The following is a 20,022-nucleotide window of genomic DNA, read 5'->3' as shown; positions in this document are numbered from 1 at the left end:
TATGGAATTTTTAAAAGCAATTTTGTAAAGATGGGCTTCTATTTCTGTTCATGCCATAGCTTTTAATCCTGAGGCAGAAACAACCAATGCCTGAGTTTTGCATGCATGCATATGCATTACCTGGAAAAGGCAGGCGAATGTCAGTTTTGGGTTTCTACCAAAATCTTTCCTTAGCTGAGTTTTTCTCAGGAACTGGAGAACAGACAGAAGCAGAGCCCTTAAAATATGTTTTCAGGATTTAAAATGCAAACTGCAGCCTTCCTGCCTTCCCCGCATATACTCGGGGTGAAATTCAACGCTCTCGGTAACTCACAGATCACCCCTAGATGGAGCGCAAAGTGGCCGAGATGGACACCATACCGCAGAGATGAACACTGAATCTGGGTACGAGCTCTTTGTTGGGTAAAAAACATGTGCGGAGGGAGGTTGGAGCAAAATAAGTGACGAGAGACATTCTTGACTGACCTGCTATCATTTGAATACACAGGCTCGGACTTATGCCGTGCAGAAAGGCTCCAGCCCCTAGGCCAGCGCTGGATATTAACAATGCAGAAAAGATTTCAAGCTCTGCCTTCAGGGTTGGTGCTGGACTCTCTTTTGTCATATATTCATATCTCCTTTGTATGCAACCCATTAGCTTAGGCTGTGCTTAGGGTGTCAGGTGTACAAATATAGCCACGCACATACCGCATCCACACGAGCGTACGTCATTTCTGCATTTTCATGGATGCTCAAAATTAGCCAGGGATGCCTGTTGTTGGACTCTGTTATACATGGCTGAGAAATTCAGGCAGTACCGCGACCATCTGATTCACTTGTTTACTGCCCACTCCAACAGGAACTGGCCCTAAAATCTGTTAAAGCTGTAAACAGCACTCATTCGATGAACTAAAAAGATGGATGTTTGTTCATATGTGTTCTTTTAGATGTTTATTGGCCTAACTGGCTTTTCATTAACTCAAGAGCTCTGCTATTTATTTTAATATTCCAAGCATTTATGACCTTGTAGCTATATCATCTGATTCTCTCTCTATATATGTTCTAGGTCATCAACAGTTCGTTTTCATTTCCCTAACACTGGCTTTTAAAACTATTTGACCAGGTCATACAAATTCCTACTAAGGAATTTCGAAAAATCTTCAAGGCTTGATCTTTTCTGGGCACAGACACCTCACTGAAATTGGGGTTTGCATATTCAAGTGTAGAAATTAGGTTTGTTGAAATCATACACAATAAAATTATGCTCTCCCCTTTTTTTAAACAAAGGAGTAGTTGGCAAAAAGTCGCTAGGTCTATTTGTATTTTTATAATTTCATGGTTCACTTCCATAGGGTTTTAGTCCAGTTTTACTAAACTTTGGTGTGTGGACAAAGTTTTTCCTTCAGACACAGAGGGGAGAGAGAGAGTAAAGGGGAAAAAAAATAATAATTCACCTTTATGTGAATTAAATTCTCTTTTCCTTTACTATTTACTCTGACTCAAATCAATCACTTATTTCCTAACCTTTTAGAGGTTTACATCATCAAGAGAGAAAAAGGTATTGGATAAAAGCATGGATAACCATCACTTTTCCATTTGTGTCCTGTTTAGAAGCTTCCAGTTTTGGGGCCAAACAACCCAGAGATCTCGGTGTGGTCCATGTGCACCTTCAGTCCTTGACTCGCAGAAGCTGGTTTAGCTCTGCAGACTTCACTAAGTATCTACATCTATTTATGTGAGTTTTTTAATCTTGTCCTCGGGTTTGCTGTAACTATGATCTGAGCTAAGTGACAGCAAGGTGAAAGGTAGTGATTAATATTATTTTCAGTGGTGACTGCATTGAGCCCCTCATTCTGAGAGTTCCTGAGCAATGGCCATGGTCAACTCTGCACCGCTCAGGATTTGGCTCTGCTAATATACAAGTGAATTATCACACACACACAGAGAACAACAGAATCTGATGGGAAGAGAAAGTCCAAGAATGAAATCAGGCCATAAAATAATGAACTTTCTGTTGGACTGGAACTGTCATGTCATGAGAAAGGAGCAAACCGAAGAGGCTGAAAATTCAACTCATCTCCCTTCATCAGAAGGGCAGTGGGAACATGCAGGGATGCAGAGCTCTGGCTATCCCAGCTAAACCTAACACAGACCTTCAGGCACGGAAAACACCCTTCAGACCTTTGTCATCTTTGGTTTTCTTCTCACAATCTTCAGCCTCTCTTCTTTATTTGAGGGGGAGAAAAATCCACTTGGCAATTGCAAATGGCTGTGATTCAATGCAGCGAAGGGTCTCTACTGACGCCAGCCTCTCTGAGCCTTGGGAACTTCTTGTGCCATAATGAAACCACAGCTGTTGCCAAGTGGGAAGTCAGTGAAGGATGGATGAGTGGGGAGATGCTTTCTCAGGCAGGCTGGGCTCTACTACTTCACGAGTTTTAACATCCATGTGCTGCACCATCTGGGGCGTGCGTTGGTCCAGTCATCTGCCCCAGCCAGAGTAACTCTTGAGCAGGTGAGGGGGTGGATCAGGGTAGCGCGAGGACCATTTTGCAATGGATCAGCTGTTACAGAAGAAGGGTAATGATCCTTTTTCAGCAGCATTTCACAAAAACCAGTGTCACAAATGGGTGCCCTATTTCCAACAACAGGCTGCACCAGGACTGGGAAAGCCCAGAGAAGTGGATGTAAAGGCAAACAATGAATCTCATCACTGATTCATGGTAAGAAAAGCCTACAGAAGTAGCACTCTTAACAAATTTCTCCAAGCTCTTAGAGCATCTTAAGAGCAGATCACTGTATCGCTTGCTTTATGGGTCTATGGAGGATCCAACTGGGTAAGAAATGCACATATTTAAGTTTATGGAAAGCTAAACCTAACACTTAGTGCCCAGCTATGTATGTGTTTAGTTCTTCGCATTATAAGGTATATTTCTGCCATATGGGGCATGCTGGCTGACCAAACCGGAATGAGTTCCATAATTATTTAATTGCTATAGCAGGATGATACCTGTTATTAATACTATGAATAATAAACAATATGTCTAAAACTATAAACCCCAAAGAGCAAGTCAGACAGATGCACAGGAAGAAAAAGAGGGATGTAAAAATATATGTGTCTCTAGTAAAGATGAAACAGTGGCACTGTAGGAGTCAGGGAAGTGGAAATATTGGGGAAATAACAGTATTGTCCCTGCCTTGTGCTGAATCTACACAAACACACACCATATGAAATGGTGTCTGTCCTGAGGACTTAAAATTCATGGCTTAGGCTGAATGAGAAAATGCCTTTACGATGTCTGTCTCTCTCTTGTGTCTCACTGAGGGATGATCTTTAGGGGTAGAAATAGCCAAGCCAGTGGATTTTATCATCTCTAGCTGGATTTTCACCTCCATGCCCACCGAGAACAGCTTGCTCACAGAAAGGGTTTGCAGAGGGAGAGAGGGCAAGGACTGCCAGAGAGAAGTAAAGGAGGAGCAGAGATCAACGCAAGGGAAAGAGAGAACAAGAAGAGAAAGAAGCAGGACAAGGTCTCTGCTCATCTTTTTTTGAGGGAAAATGGAGAGATGCTTTAGGGCGACAGGCAGGGTATAGATGGGTAGAGGGACAGGGTGGGAGAAGCCCAGCAGGGTAAGAGGCAGAACTGGAAGTGATAAAGAAAGGTTTCAGTGCCAGAGAGGGTGACTTTCAACTAATCTTTCCCTGCTGGCACTGTGCCGAGCCTGGACCCAATACCTCTGCAGGCACGTCCTACACAGGCTCCCTGCCCCGGCCACCTCCCCAGCTGCCCCTTCCTCTCATGTCTGTGTGCAGAGCAAGAGGAAGGACATCATTTTCTGTGCTTTATTTTTATGTAACAAAAGAGTGACTTGGATAGAAACCACTCAAGATCTCCTAAACCCCTCCCAACCCATCTCCTCTCCTAGAAAAACTCTTTTGCCTTTGTTTTTTACCACCTCCAAAAAACGAGAAGCAGAGTCCCCCTTGGTGCTGGAGGGTCTGCTGTGGGTCCCCCACCACCCCCTGCCACCTCCAGCTCTGGAGGCAACGGGCCACATCTCTATCAGCAAATCCAGGGAAAGTGCTTTAACCCTGTGGCGTTTCCCTGAGTGCCTTGGGAGAGGCTGGGAATTTTGGCAATGGAGCGGGAAAAGAGGGAATAATAATAATAACAACAACAACAACAACAACAACAAAGAACTTCACATGAATGAACTGCTCCAAGGTCACCTGGTAGATGGCAGGGTGGGACAGACTTCCTTCCTGCTCCCTGTCCTCTAATGAAAGATGCACTTTAATGTGCTGATTACATTTGCACCAAGTTCTTTTAAGTGCGAAACAAATGCAGAAACTCCAGAGATTTGCTGCACTGCTGAAAAAAATCTTTGCTAAATAATTAGCATAAAGCATCCATTTCTGTGTGTAAGTTTTGCCGGGTTTAACAAATTAATAATAGAAACAAATTTTGTGTAGTAGGTTGGGGGCATTGCGTTTACACCTTGTCCATAATTTCATCAAAATTGTCCAGCAAAATACATCTTTTTTTATTCTACTTTGTCGGTGATGACAGAAGGAGAAAGAAGAAATAAATCTCACCGGGACAGTGTGGACAGGAATGCCTGTTTGTTCTGGGAAGAATTGGAAGAAGAAAAGAAACGGTTCGCTGCTGTACATTAATTGTACAAGAAATGCAAAATGGCTGAAAACAGAGGAATGGTATTTATAAAGCTGTCTAGTTTTCGAAAGATCAAAGGCAGAGGTAGAGAAATAATCCATTGGACATGTCTAATTGCAAAGCGTATATTGTAAGAAAAAAAAAAAAAAATCTCTGGCTGTTTCACTTGCTTCCTGCCTTCCGCAGAGCATTCGGTCCGCACGGGGCTGTGCCAGCAGCCACCGGGGAATGGCCACAGTTGATGCTGCAGCGTTTCCCGCACGGCGCTGCCCGCTGTGCGAACGCGCGTGTCTCGGAGGAAGGACGAACGTGGAGTGTCTTTGGAGGAGAGAGCTCAGAGCAGGTCACTGGGCCGCTGGCTCTGACACCCAGGGCTGTCGCTCTGGGGACACGCCAGCTAGTTGCCACTTGGTGCTCGCTCGGAGGAAAAAAAACCTCTGGGTTGCAAATGCCCAAGCGCCTTTTTATGGGTGATGGGGAGAGGCCGGGTCCCCTTGGAAACCTCCTCCTTCCCCCAAATGCTCGACGGCCGGGTGGGCTCTGCAGTTTATCCATCCCAAATCCACCCGGGGACCAGGGCAGAGGCGACGAGCTGGAGGGGAGCTTTGCAGGCTGGTGAGGGGACAAGGGCAAGGACAGGTATAGTTTGGGACAGCCAGGACAGGAGCAAGCGAGGCAGGGACAGGCAGGATAAGGACACAAACGGGCAGGATAGGGACAGGCAGAGCAAGGACAGGGCAGGGACAAGGAGAAGAGGGCAGGGAGGGGGCAGGCAGGGCAAGAATAGGCAGGGCAGAAGGAGGCAGAGCAAAGGCAGGGAAGGACAGGCAGGGCAGGGACAGGCAGGGGTGGCAGCTGGGGCTGGGGGTCGTAGCCACCAGGTTCCCCCCCCGGAGGGTCCCCGTCCGGCCCTGGGGGTCCTGCGGCCGCTGTCCCCTTACCTCGAAGCGGGCAGGGGGGAGCTGAGGCTGGAGGCTCAAAAGAGCAATTTCACAATCGCGTCTTAAAATTGCGTTTCCCCCTCCCTTTAATGCAATAAGTCAGAACTTCTTAACTGATTAATTACAAAATTAATGAGTAAAATGGCAGGGTTTCAGTGAGGCAGGATGGTAAGGGATTTTTTTTTTTTTAATGTTGTGCTCTTTAAAAAGACTGATGGAAATAAAGTTACCTCAAAGCATCAGGGTGCTTTGATGCCTATAATAGCAATTTAGTTATTACTTTAATAGATTTCCTCTTTATTTTTAACTAGGCATTGTTAAATATGTTCTTGTTTTGTCTGAATGAGGAATATTTGAGTCTGCGTTTTTCATTATATGAATTCTCCCCGTGCAAAGAATTATTTTGCGTTATTCCTCCGCCTTAAATCTCAGCATTAAAGGGAGATTATCAGCGCATTTCACAGGGAAAGCAGGACTGACAAAACTCCATAACCGTATATCATCACCCAGCGTTACCCCAACCAGCCTTTCAGCAGCAGAGGTTGTGTTTACAAACACGCTCTTCCCTCTAGAAACTACTGCATCCAACTTAGCACAATCAACCCCCGAGACTGAAACCTCTACCCAGAATCCCAAACAGACGGGAATGATGGTTTGAGATAGCACCAAAGCGTCAGTTCAATGCACACTAAACGTATGTATTCCCCCCCCGCCGCCGCCCCCCAAAACTCTGCTAGAGAAAATACGGATCTGATGCTGCGGCAGCAAAGATACAGTAGTTTTTCCCCTCTCATAATGAACTCGGAGGTGCCTTCATTTCAGCAGATTGTCATGCTTGTCACAGAGGAATCAAAGGCAGAGATGTCTGCCAGAGTGGTATTTGCAGGTATTTACACTTGATTTTTCCCTGTTAAAGCCACAGCGCCCGATGCTGCGGCTCGGGGGCTGCCGCAGCGGCTCGAAGCGGCTCCTGGTACCCGGCGCGGATGCTGCCGGGCTGTTTACATGCTGCTGAATTTGTTTGGAAAGCTCTCTTTTATCAAACAGGCTCCTGCCTCCATTAAAGACTAATATTTTTAGGGCAAATATTTAAGGTGAGGCGAAACTTGAGGGGGGGGGATCTTTTTTCCTCCTCAGAGCACTTCTGGTAAATAAACGAAGAGGGAAAGGGGATGAGAGTGATGCCTAGTAAAACACAAATGCGTGTTTGTCCCTTCAATGAGTGGAGCATCAGGAGCAGGAAGGTGCCTTTCCCCTTTACTGGGACCTTCGTTAGAGAGATGGGCTGATTGTAAGCAAGGGTGCAAAACCCACGGTGACAATACTTTTTTTCCCCCTTTCCTTAGAGTAAAACAACCTCTCCAAAGCCCCCACAGCCAGGAGTGCATTCCTAGGGACAGCTCAGGAAAAATGTATTCCCTAAAAGCAAAAAAAAACCCCTAAGAAATTCTGTGGGGTTTTTTTTTTTTCAAGGAAAAAGAGTTTCCCATAGCCTACCTGGTGTCACTGCCTAATACCGCTCTGTTCTCCCAAACACAGAAGGTTTGCAGAAGTTACCTCCTGGAAGGGGCGCAGGTTTGGAGGGGATGGGGTGCAGGGGTGCCCCTGCCCGCAGCCGTGGAGCTCGGGGGCTGCAGCGATACATCAGCCAGAGCCAGGCTTAGCCCTGGCTTTCCCTGGCTCATTCATCGCTGGTAACTGGAGGAATGACCATGATAAAGCCACTGCTCAACTTCCACAGGGCAAGCCAAGGGGGTACAACACTAAAATTAGGCGTGAAACGGGGAAACACGGCTGCAGACACCTCTGACGGGGCTGCCGAGGCGCAGACGTGTACGGACAGACGGACAGCACCGCAGACATACCGGCTCAGTACCCACGGGAGCTATAGGAATTTATTCCTATATATTCTGCGAAATGTCCATAAACTAGATATATATTACATGCACTAAATAAGCCATGCAAGTTGTACAAACACAGCTGGAAAGATTTGGAGCACGCAGGGCGTTACAAGCACACACGGTGCGTAAACACACATGCAGCCTGGCCGTATAAATATATGTGCCACGCCAATTATATATGCATTGGATATCTAGATATAGGTATATATAGCCCAGTGCATTCAGTATAGCCATGCAAACGGAGCTGTAGAGCTGACAAGTGGGCAGCATTGCACGCGTGGGAGATGGGCTGTGGCTGTGCCCACCGGTGCCGTGGGGGCATTTGCTCCCGTTTTACCCCCCTACCCCAAGACAGATCTGCCCCCAGCCGCGGGGCTGCCCCGACTAGGTGGTGGGGAGCAGGGCAGGGGTGCAGGGCCTGGGGGGGTCGGTCTGAGCACCCCCTCCTGTACCCCCCCCCCCAGCCAGGATAAATATCCACAGCTGGGCTGAGTGGGGAGGTTTACAGGGGAAAGCGAAGCTAGAGGGATGGGGTGGGGGGGAAGAAATCGTGGGGGGCCCTTGGTGGGGGGACGGCACCAGCCAGAGATGTCCCCAGCGAGGGGACAGCCCTCGCACCCTCTGCCCAGCGTTCAGGGCCCGTTCATGGCCAGACCCCCCCTCCCTCGGCCCTCGGTGCAGGCAGACCCTGCGCCCCGTTTCCCAGAGCCGTTTACCAATATTTTGCAGAATTCCCATTAAATAAGTGGCGAGCGGTATTTAAACATAGTGCTGTAATTATTAATTCCCCCCACATCCCCCTCCTCGAATGCGAGGGTTTAATTGGCTCCAAGATGAGGAAGCTACAAGCAGTGTTATAAAATGAACTGACCCCGCGAAATGATGCAACATCTGGAGGCAGGGCAGCCCAGGGAGGCAAGAGCATCTCTGCGGAGCATCCGTACGTGCAGCCTGCGCGGATGGGAAGGGCCCCACCGAGCCAAATCCCGGCTCCTGCCTCGGAAATCCCAGGCAGCCCTCGGAAACCTCCGAGCGTGGTAAGAAAGAGAAGCCCCTTGGTGCTTACCTGCCCGCAGCGAGGCACGTCCCCTCACCACCTGCAGAAGAGAAGCCCTCTCCTTTCATACGGCCCTAAAAAACTTCCCCTAAGTCCAGCCGGGTGATTATTTTTTTAGAGCTAATCAAGGAAATAAAGTTAAAGAGGAGGAGAGTTCCTCTTGTTTGGGGTCTGATTTGGGGGAAGGAGGGGGTGGGGGGAGTTAAAGAGACCAGTTGCTGCCCACTGCTTTGACCAGTGAGGGATTCAACCCTTATTACCATTTTGTTTTTGTCCAGATTTGAAAGTAGGGCCCCCTGCATTCAAATCATCGCCCTCCATCGTTATTGTAAAGGACAGGCCTTAGTGGGCCCCCTTTGGATTGTCCTCCATTAACAATCCCTTCTTTTGTGGAGGTGTTTCTTTTTCTATTCACACACATTGCTGATGGTACTTCAGGCCCAGCTCTTAAAGAAACTGTTTGCAAAATTATACCTTTCCGCACGCTACTCCACAAGGAAGCGGGGAACTGTAGTTAGGAAAACATTATTGAGGCTTGTAATTTAATTAAAAATGCTAAACCTGGCAAAGGGGAAGGGAGAAAGGAAAAAAGAGCGCAAGAGTGCAAAAGCAGGAGCCGGGTTTATTTTATTTTCAACCTCCGCAGCAGCACATCCCTGAACATCCAGGGTTGGGCCGTGCGGGGAAGCACTCGCGCTCCTGCCTGTGCACACACGGCGTGTGCATCTGCCTGTAGCCTGCACGGGAGCACACGCTGCCCACAGCTGTACGTGTGCCCACGCTCCCCAGCCAAGGCACAGATGAGGCATCCAGATACCCTTAAGCGAATAATGTTTTTAAAATGCGAATGCAACCTCGGACGGGCGTGGATAGATGCCGAGGGGCACGGCCAGGCAGCAGGCGCCTGCAGCTGCTTGGTGCTCAAGGCAAAGCTCTCGCCTGGGGTAGGTGGGGGGGGAGGTTGCACATGTGCACCCCATTAGTCTCCTCCTAAAAACCTCTTGCTTTAAGAGTTTAGGCTGAAATAAAGGCGGAGGAGCTGCATCCCGTTCAGCATCCTTGCTATCAGAAAGGCTCAGAAGCACGTCTGCAGTGAGGACGCCCTTCCTTCGGTTATTGTTGTTATCCCCATCGCCAACAGATCTGTAAATGTTCAAAGAGCAACACGACTTTAAAAAAAAATAATAATAATTCAGCTGGCGAAGCAGGGCAGAGCCTGACCTCCGGCTCCATGGATGAGTGCTTCGCTGGGACCCCTGCTGAGCCAATGTGGACCTTCAACATCAACTCAGAAATTGGTGTGATTTGCCTGGGAAACCAGCAGTCATAGAGCAACTGGCCTTGACAAGATGAAGAGGAAATGTATAGAAGACGTTTAATGGGTCGCAAAAGGAGGAGGGGGGAGAAACCCAGCCTGGAGTGCTGCATTTTATGTCTGGAGGGGCCCTTCTGCAGGAAGGGAAGAAGCAGGGCTGGGGAGGGGAGACTTTCCCAAGTTGGGCTTCATTTCCCAGCCATCAGAAGCCATCCGGGAACGCTCTGCCCTGCAAAAGGTTATTTCCCTGTCCCTGGCTGGGACTCGGGCCCAGGCTGGGCTTCCAATAAAAACGGTGATTTCTTTAATGTCAGTGAATAGCTGAAGGCAGGCCGGCTGGCGAGGCTTTGTACATAGACGCACTGGGCTTGGATTATGCACGCCTAATCGCCTAATTTTCTTCGAGTGATCTGGATGCCGTACTCTTGGGCTGTGGAACATTTTATAAATAGCTGTGCTTGGAGTTAATATGATTTACTGGAGAGAGACCGGTTAAGCAATTCCCCATCTAAGTAGAGCAGTAATGAACAGGCTCTGGAGAAGATGCCTTCCCCACTGGCCTCAAGAGGGGGTGGGCAGGGAAACAGGGATGCAGAGGGGTGATGTTTATTTGTGTGCGTGCACAGAGTGTCATTGATTTTTAATTGTATTAAAAGAATTGCAGTAGCCACAGGCTGCCTCTAGGACTGGACTTTTCTCTCAAACGTGTACAGTGAAGCTGTGGCCTCCCCTCCCGCTAATGCTTGCTGCTGCCACAAAATCCCAGTGCGGGAGCGAGTGGGGACAGCAGAGCCCTGACCCCACCGCGCATCCCTTCCCCTTTCCTTTTCCTTTTCCTTTTCCTTTCTTCTTCCCTTTCCCCTTCCAAACCAAACCAGGAGGTACCTGTGCTACCCCAGTCCCCGTTCCTTCTGGCCGGGGAACCTCCATCTCCATGGGGGTGCCAGCAGAGCCAGGCTGACCCCTGAGGGACAGCAGCATCCCTGGATCTGTCCCCCTCCACCAGGGAGGGGACAGTGGCTCCAGCCTTGGTCAGGAGAGTCGGCATTGCCGGGAGACCCCGGGGAGCCGGGATTGCTGAGGGCAGGGACCCCTCACCACCACCACTGAAGCCCTTAGCTGAGCCCTTAACCAAAGACACCGCGATTTCAGTGAGAACAGCAGCGGGGTCTCACGCGCAGGGACATCTCTCCTCCCCATTGCCAGAACAAAACCACCCTGAGACGATGTCCTGGGGCTTGGGGGAGCATTGCTGGGATCATCCTGGGGAAGGAGGGAGCGAGCAGAGGGTTGGAGATGATGAAAGCAACCTTCTTCACTTAGAAAATGGAAAGAGGAGAAAATACATAAGCTTCAAAGCAAAAGGCGGTGGTGGTGGTGGGAAATTGTGAAAAGCCTGTCCTAGGCTGGCCCTGGCTCCACGCAGCAGCCGGCGGAGGCTGGGAATGGGGATAAGGCGGTCAGGCCCGAGCCCCAGAGCCCAGGCTGGCAGCGAGAGGGCAGCAAGCCCCGGCGAGGGGCAGCATTTCGAAGGGGGGAGATGGTGGCTCGTTGCTCACATCCCACCCGCCATGTAGGAGACACCTCGCCCCATGCAGGGACACAGAGACGGTCCCCCATCCCCACCAAGATATACCCCTTACCCCGGCTGTGCCACCTCGGCCACAGAGGGCCCACGTACCCCCCCTTACACTGGGGTGGGGGTGACCCCCAGGTGCAGGTGAGCCCCCCCGGGACAGCCCCTGCTCTCCCCACGCTGGGGCATATCAGTCCCCGCTCCCAGCCCCACTCGCACAAGCGCAGCATCCGCGCTGCACCACAGGCACACAATAAGCAGGACCCCCCCCGGCCCCAGCAGTTCCTGGCCCTCAGCCGTGCCTTCGCGAGGTGACTAGGAAAAATTAGGCTGGAAACCGTCCTGGTGATTGATACAACCAAATAAACATCTCTAGGGAAAGGGGGGAAGGAAAAAAAAAAAAAAAAAGCCTTTCTCCAGCGTGGAGCACTGAGAGGCGAAGCAGGTAATTAGCTATGTGATGGAGCAATCCTCTCCTGCAGAGGAAATTCTTGACACCAGAATTCTGCTCTGCAAAATCATGTGTGACCCAAGTGAGGAATTTTTTTTAATTATTTTTTTCTTCCCCTTTTTAAAATTAAGATCATTATATGTTTTTTAAATGTCAAGCCCAGGAACAAGTGGAGGGGGTGGGGGTTGGGAGCTGCGGGCATTCTTCACTTCAGAAGCTTGAATGTTTCAAAGTTGCTGCTGTGCTGTTAGCTGACGGCTATTGTGTGTGTTTAAGGCTGGGGGGGGGCGTGAGGAGGGGGCTCGGACCCCCCGTTGGTGTGGATTTGCTGTCCAAAGACCGTTAGAAAGAGGCAAGAATGAATGAGATTGAATGGAATTGTAATGCACAAGGCCCTCCTCCTTTCTCAAGGAGCTGGGAGGCCAGGAAAGCGAGTCGTGGGGAGAGCAGGCAGCTTTCCTCCACATAGGAAGAGGCTTTGCAAATCAGCAAATTGTATATTTCTAGGGGAAGAGGGGAGGGAGGGGGTTTGTTTATTTTTTTTATTACAGATCTGAAAAAGAAAAAAAAAAAAAAAAAAGCCCTGCAGCAGCCAAGAAGACCAAAAGGAGACAGAGAGAGGAAAAGAGGGAGAGGAGACTTGATAGAAAAATCTGATTCCCAAACCTCTTGTAAGTGTAATTACTTTCTAAGAAAATGAATTGCTTTCTAAGAAAAAGAAAAAAATGTAGAAGAATGCCTGAAATTATAGCAGGGACCAAACTCTGTTGATCTCTTTCCTATGCAGTGAGATTTCTGGGGCAGAAACCAGAGGCCTAGAATCTGCAAAACCTTTCTCTGAGATTTGAAAGAGATCTGGGCTTCATTTTAAAGAGATTTTGCTTTCTCCTCCAGGCTGCGGGTCAGCTCCGAGGCGATGCTCGGGATGGCGATGAGGCACCGGCCGCTGAGCGCTGCTTCGGTACCTGGGCCGCATCCTGGTGGCAAACAAACAGACAAAGGCTGTTTTGTTATTGACTTATTCAGCAGAAATGAGGAGGGTGATGAAATTTTTCGGGTGTTTTGCGAGCACTCCGCAGTGAGTGTCTATGCGTGTGTGTGTGTGTGTGTGTGTACGTGTGTGTCACGTTGCCCGGGACAGAGCCGAGCATACATTTTCTACGGTTTGTTGTGCCGCAGTTGATTTCGGGTTCAATCTTGTGTATTTTTCTAATGTGGTCATCTGTGCATGGCGGAGTCGGGGTTTGGAAATGGAAGGAAAGTGGAGGCATGTTGCTTGTCTCTGGGATTTCTTTGTTCGGGGAACAGTAGGTGGTAGGTTTAAAAAGGCAGAGAGTGAAAGAGGGGGAGAAGAAGAAAGAAATGAAAAAGAAAAAAAATGGCCCTTTGCAAATCATCTGACTATTTTCTTCCGGGATGTAGAAATGCTGCATTAGAGATTAAGGAAGGGCCGTGCTTAAGATAAAATGTCTCACTGGAAGTGTTAATAAAATAGCAGCCAGTCCTCAGCCTGCTTTTAAAGCCTGGAACTCAGGAAGAGGCTGCAGGGCCGCAGGAGGGGGGGGGGGGCTTGAGCTGGTGGGGGTATTTAATGGTAAACTTTAGAGGGGCTGAACTGTTGGTAAGGTTTGTTTTAAAGGAGAAATAAAACCCTGCCGCCAGCCCGCCGAACAGGAACGCTCCCCCCACTGCCGTAGGACACGGCTAAGTCACCAGCGCGGGGCTTCGCAGTGACAGGAGGTTCGAAATACCCCGTCCCCGCTTCACTCCGGGGAGGGGCGGGGGGGGAGAAGTAAAATAAAACCCGCGGGTTTTATTCTCGGGGAGGATTCTTGAAGTGGGGGGGGGGGGGAGAGGCAGGTGAAGGAGCGTGCTCTGCCCGCACGGCTGACAGACAGACAGACCGACCTCCCTTCAGCTGAGTAAAGATCTCTCTGGAAGGGGGCAAGAAGGAAAACACCTCCTGCTTTATGGGGAGAAATAATCCCCCCCCACCCCCATGCCGCGCACCCCCGAATTGAACCCTACACCCCCGCGCAGCGCTGCTGCCCGCTCCGCTCCTTCAATACCATGGACAGCGAAGCCGGGGCCGGCCCGGGGCCGGGGCCCGGGGGGGGGCGAAGCCGGGGCAGGGGCCGGTACCGGAGCCGGGGGGGCCGGGGAAGGGGTCGGTACCGGGGCCAGGGACCGGGGAAGGGGTCGGTATCGGAGCCAGGGACCGGGGTACAGGCCAGTACCGGAGCCGGGGGCGGGGGGGGGCCGGTAGCAGGACCAGGGGTCAGGGGGGTCGGCAACCCCGCCACCCCACGCTTTCCTCCCCCCCCGGGTATTCCCGGAGCTTCTCCCCGGATTTTGGCAGGTCTGGTGGGGAGCATCCTCGGGGCTGGGTGCAGAGGCCGGGTCCGAGTGTGTGTCCGTCGTCGTCCCCCCCCCTCCCACCCCGGGGGTGGGCCCCGTGCAAAGGGGGTAAGAAGAGTGGTTTCCTCCGTGTTAATTTGTTGAGGTTGTTTTCTTTGAAATCGATAAAAGATTGAGAGCCTTGGTCTGTCGGAGTAAATAGGTCAATATGGAATAGGCTCTAAATAAGCAGATTTTTTTTTTTTTTTTTAAAGTTTCAGAAGACGAAAAGCTAAGGGAAAATTCCCTTCACTGCATAATGTCAAATACTGATTCTCCCCGGTTTGGCGCTTATGTCATGAACTGCAGCGTTATAAAAGAGAAAAATATACATGAATAGGGACAGAGGCTCACAGTGCTGTGGCTGCCCTTTAAATATGGCTCTTGAGCTCGGAAGGTGATATTTCACCTCGCTGCAGAGTATTTCTGCTCATTCATCGGTAGCCAAACGTGGCCCACCACCTTTTTATGAGCTGCTATTTGGAGGCAGTTTTCCTCTCAGAGCCTGGTCTAGCGTGGCACGGCTCTCGGAAAGGGAGACGCCATCCTCAAAACAATTGTTTTGATATAGTGGGGAAGGGAATAGATCCCTCTTCCAGCGGTTATTACCTAGCTGTCCTGGAAATGCTCGCACTGCTGGGGCAGGGAGAGACTTCCAGAGCTGGAGCAAGATGCCTTCCATCAAAACAATTGTATCCTGCCTCCCAGCCGAAACCAGGACACCCCGCCTTACCTCCTTCCTAAGAAGAATGAAAATACCACAGTGCATGGAAATACACACAGGCAAATAAATCCTCGCCTGAAAGCTATTCCAGCGAATACGCATAGCACTGCTGGCCATAAAAGTTACTCTGGATGGGGAATAAGGGCGTGTAGAAACCCACAGACCTGGACCTCCCATCACAAAAATCAGTGTGAGTGTGAGTGTGTGTGTATACACATATTTTTTGGGGGGTGGGGGGTGTCTGGAGGGGGAGGGATGCATAATTAGCAGTGAAGAAGCGGCTTGCTTACCGAAAAATTAAACACACGCAAGGCTTCTAAGCAAGACCTCTCCTAGCTGGACATAGCCCGCTTGTTGTTAAACACGTTTTCTCTCCCCAGAGATGAAATTCGGTGACCCTAGATAAATAAATAAATCCTGGTGCCCATTTCCATTGTAACAGCCGCACCGTGATGAGGTTTGTAAGTTTAACCAACAAGAGCTGCAGCAAACCCATGTCTGACTGCTTTCCAGCTCGCAAAATGGATGTGGTGGAAGCACGTAGTGAGACACCAGCTAAACTGCAAGCGCAGGATGCCCGAAAGGGACGGCACGGCGGGTAGAGCTGCCTGGATGCCACGGCATAGGTTAGAGCAGGTTGAGGGCAGCAAATCTATAGGTGCTTTCAGCGTTTTCCAGGGTGGAAGTCTTAAAAAAAAAAAATAAAAATACTCTCTTGGTTTGTCACTTGGAAGTCAAAGCCATTTCCTTTCAGGTCCTTGCTCCTGTGAGTCTGTGCTCATGTAATATTAAGAAAAATCTAGCATTAAACCCCAAAATATAAAATTCGTATTGTATATTTAAAGGGAACCTCTTACTTTATATAACTCAGGACACATTGTCTCTTCTTGGAGAGAACGGGGGTGAAATCCTACACATTTCTTAAAAAAAAAAAAAAAAAGAAAACACGTTTTAAAATTAAATCCATGTCAGCTTTAAAGAAAATTATCGCTGATGTCTTTTTGAGCTTGGAAATATAACTGTAGGATGCAGCTTTCCCCTCCCCCTCTGCCCCTCCACCCCCCTCCCTTCCAAACCAAAAAAAAAAAAAAAAAAAGAGAGAGAAAAAAAAAAAAGAAAAAGCAACAGAATATATAAAGCTCCTCTGATTAACAGTTTAGGTGCAGAACCCTATTTATAGGGTACGCGCTCTCCTATAACGCCTCGATCCTCCAGCCCGTAGCGGTACATTATTGATGCAGCTGCAAGTGCTCAAAGCTTAAACAATATTTTTTCCGAAAGCCCCAGCAGCCCGCCCGGGAGGAAGGTGGGGACGGGCTGGCGATGGAGTCCTGAATGTTACTCCTCCAGTTTCAAGGACATCTTGCTGATGAGGATTTGGTTAATGGAGGAGAACTTATGTCCTAGCGGTGACGTCATTGGGTCCCAATGTAATCCTCTTGTGCTGAACCCAATCAGCAGATGTGCTGAGAGCCGGGATGCGGAGAAGAAGCTCTAATCCCTTAGACTGGATGAGATCAGCTGAAACAGCCAGGACTAGACCCCAAACCCCTCTGCTAGGAAGATCAAGAGAAAAGGGATAAATTGAGAGAGACGCCTCATAACCCCTTTAAAGAGCTTTGGAGAAGAGAAGAGAAAGATGGGTGGTGCACCAAGTTCATCTTGCTTTTAAAGCCTAGCGGGAGCCTGGTTTTCACTCTGATGAGGTCCTTCTGCATTGTTCCAGGGCAGGAGGAGAGAGGAAAAAAAAAAAAAAGAGAGAGAAAAGGAAAAAAAAAAAAAGAGAGGAAAAAAAAGTCTGAAATTCAAAGATAATGAGAGACTAGGCGCTTTTCTTATTCATCTCCAGCTTGCCTACACAAAAACAAGCGTCCTGAGCCACGGGAGGGCGTTTGCACTGGATCTGAGCGAGGCAGCAGAGTTTGTGCCGCCGGAGCCGCCGAGCCCTGCTTCCACTGGAGTGGGTAAATCTGCTAAGAGCTAGTCTTGCCGAGCTGTAATTACGGGGTTTGGGCGACAATGGTGGGAGAGCGACCCAGCTCTATTGCTAACTTGGAAGAGCATCAGGATTTTTTTCTCCCCTTGTGCAAGCGACCTTAATGGGCTTGTGATTTTTTTTTTCTTCTTTTTTTTTTTTTTTTTTTTTTTCCGGACAAAAAGGAAGGGGAGGAAGGGGAGGGGGTGAGGATTTTTCAGACGCGGTATCTAGAGAGAGCAATCGTCCTAAATTCATAAGGCGCCTCTAAGTCCGACGGCGATCAACGAAACCGGTTTAATTGCTTTACCCCCTTTCAATCCCTCTCAATTTTTTTTTTTTTGCTTTTTTTTTTTTTTTTTTTTTAAGTGGAGCGATTCTTGTGCCGAACCGCGGCGGAGCAGAGAGCTGGGAAACGCGTGTTTAACCTCCGCCGGTTTCCCTTCGAGAGGAGAGAAACGGGTTCCCTTTGCCTTGCGAGCAAAGAGAAACACACGAGCGGGATTTTCATTTTGGGCTGGGGAGGGAACCGGCGGGGGGGGGGTGTCCCCCAATCTCTCCGGCAGCCATCCCGGGGGCTCGGACGGAGGCGGCCCGGCGGGGGGGGGGGACACCCACTCCCCCAGCCCCGGGACCTGGAGGGGGGGTCGGGGGTTGTGAAGCATCTCCGGGCTCTTTGCCATGGCTCCTTGCCTCCGTGCCGGGACGCAGGTTTGTTGCGAGCCGTCCTCGGCTGTGAGTAGGAGTAGTATTAATTATGATGATTATTATTCCCAGCCGTATTTTTATCGCTAGTAGGGCCGGAGCTGGGGAATAGATCCGTCTGTCCGTCCTTTTGCCCCCGGGATTTGTTCCGCACCCGGCGTTCAGCATCTGCCCCCGGGTGCGATGCAGCGGGGGCGGCTGGCGGAGCCCGGGGAGGGGGGGGGGGGAGCGAAAAAAGGGGGAAAGGGGGATCCTGGGGGGGGGCGATGCTAACCCTAGCAGGGCGAGGAAGGAGGTGGGGGGGGTGGCAGCCCAATACACCCCCCCCCCCTCCTTCGCCCCGCTCCACCGCCCCCGGCCCCGCCGCGCCTCCGCGGCCGCCCCGGCGGAGGGGGGCCCCGGGCGGCGGGGAGGGAGGACGGCGATCCCGGCGGGGTGGACCCTGCACTGACAGCCTCTCTCTCTCTTTCTCTCTTCTCCCCCCACCCCTACCCCCCTATTCCTCCCCCTTTCTCTCCCGCAAGCCCCCGCTCGCCGCCTGCCCTGCTCCGAGCGGGGACAGCCCGAGCCCCTCTCTGCGTGTTCACAGCGGACCTTGATTTAATGTCCATACAATTAAGGCACGCGGTGAATGCCAAGAGAGGAGCCTCACAGCTTCATTTTCATGGAAATTGGGGACATAAACCCTCTAATTACACTTAACAACAGCCACGGAGCGATCTATGGAGCATCCTCGGCCTTTTGACAAATAGGAGTAACAATGCCGCCAGCGCCTGGCGGGGCAGCTGTCTCCTCGCATTAACGGGGCACTGGGGGGGGGCTTTGGGGGGGGAAAGAGGGGCTTGCGGGGGCTCCCGGCGTACAAAGGGCAGGAGGAGAGGCAGGACAATGCGGGCAGAGCTGGGGCGGGGGGGTGGGGGGGGACCGCGGGGAGAAAGAGAGATCTGAGGAGTGGGATGTGGGCGAGGGGCCGGGGGTGGTGGTGGGGGGGGAAATGCGGTCCCTCGTTGCAGAGCGAGGGTCGTGTTCCCCCCCCCGCCATGCAAAGGGACCCCCCCCCAAAGCAAGGGACATCCCACTCCCCTTCCCAGCTCTAGGAAAGGAGCGCAGGCCTCCGCAATGCCACTCAGGAAAAAAGCACCCCTTTGGAGGTTTTTTTGGGGAAGGGGGTGCTTTTTGCTTTTTTTTTTTTTCACTCGCTTTTTTTTTTTTTGGTTTTTCTTTTTGCCGTTGCCCCTCTGCAGCCCTGCTCCCGCGTCCCTCCATTGCGCGGGGGCTCAGCCATGCGGACCCTGCTGCGCTGTGGAGCCGCAACACGGGTCCACAGTTCTGTCCTGCCTCTCTGACCACCCTCACAGCCCCTTTGCAACCCAACTATTCGCAGAACTAAATTATGAGCCTGCTTTTTTCCAAAAGCCAGACAGGTCCGGCAAGGCGAGGGGCTGCAGCCCCGCAGCCGCCCCAGTGCCACCTCCGACCCCGAGGGGCTCCGTCACCGCAGCCTGCAAGGTGGGACGCATCCCCTTTCGCAGTCTCCAGCGAGACTGCGGTAGCCCACATCAGTTCTTAGGTTAGGCTTTAGACCTCAATAAATCTCTGTTGTAAGACTCGTGTTTTCAGCTTCCTAAAAGACACGCCGAGCCCCAAGTTTGAGCCTCCCGAGAGCTGTGCTTGGGCAAGGGAAGATTTAATTATTTGGCTGCAAAAAGCCATATAGCTGGATTCAGCCGCATACACACAACTCTCTGCATCCCCTCCCCTCTTCATCTCTGCTCCACTTTTATCAGCATTGCGTCTGTCCACGGAATCGAGTCCATAGACATCTCCATCCTCCATCCCTGCAGTGTTTGACGTGGGACACGCGACCTTGCCTGCAACGGAGATGTCAGTAGCAGAGCACTTTCCTTGTTTAGGAGAGGGGGAAAAGAAAAACCTTACTGTACCTTGTGGGATTGCTTGATTTCACGCTCGCCTGTGAAAAGCGGGCACTTTTAGGTAGGGCTCCTAGGGGAAGCGGGACAAGGAAAGGGAAGAAGCAGAGGACACGGGCCTCGGAGGACAGCAGCGTGGTGTTGAGGAAGGTAGCTGCCTCCTGCTCTCGAGGCTGTTCTGCAGCAGAGGCGTCGCACAACCAAGCAGTTGAGAACGGGTCATGCCTCCAACCCTGGCAAGAGGCAGGAGGGAGGACGCACGCCATGCCCATACGGCTACATCGAGCGGTGCAGCAACCCACTCCTCTCCTGCGGACCTGATCCTGAGCATTGCTCCAGCAAGGCCAGGTACCGTGTAACTGCAGAAGCTCACAGGGCAAGAGGCTGCGAGGTG

The 20,022-nt window shown here is 50.8% G+C and overlaps 1 protein-coding gene and 1 long non-coding RNA gene across 2 annotated transcripts in view; one reads left to right on the top strand and one right to left on the bottom strand.

Moving 5' to 3' along the window:
- The window catches only part of LOC138689248 (uncharacterized), a 210,723-nt gene extending 202,080 nt beyond the window's left edge, over window positions 1–8,643 (bottom strand). Inside the window, exon 1 of the mRNA XM_069803499.1 lies at window positions 8,564–8,643. The gene's annotated coding sequence lies outside the window, so the exon portion shown is untranslated. The remainder of the gene's footprint in view (window positions 1–8,563) is intronic.
- Window positions 8,644–16,133: 7,490 nt separating this feature from the next.
- On the top strand, window positions 16,134–19,304 carry LOC138689246 (uncharacterized). Its single transcript, XR_011328076.1, has 2 exons — window positions 16,134–16,981; window positions 18,222–19,304. It is a non-coding gene; the product is annotated as an uncharacterized lncRNA (long non-coding RNA).
- Window positions 19,305–20,022: the final 718 nt, after the last annotated feature.

Source organism: Haliaeetus albicilla, chromosome 2, assembly GCF_947461875.1.
Source record: "Haliaeetus albicilla chromosome 2, bHalAlb1.1, whole genome shotgun sequence".
Lineage (NCBI taxonomy): Eukaryota > Metazoa > Chordata > Aves > Accipitriformes > Accipitridae > Haliaeetus > Haliaeetus albicilla.
The sequence above is the reverse complement of the archived record's forward strand: the minus strand, read 5'-3'. Positions and strand labels throughout refer to the sequence as shown.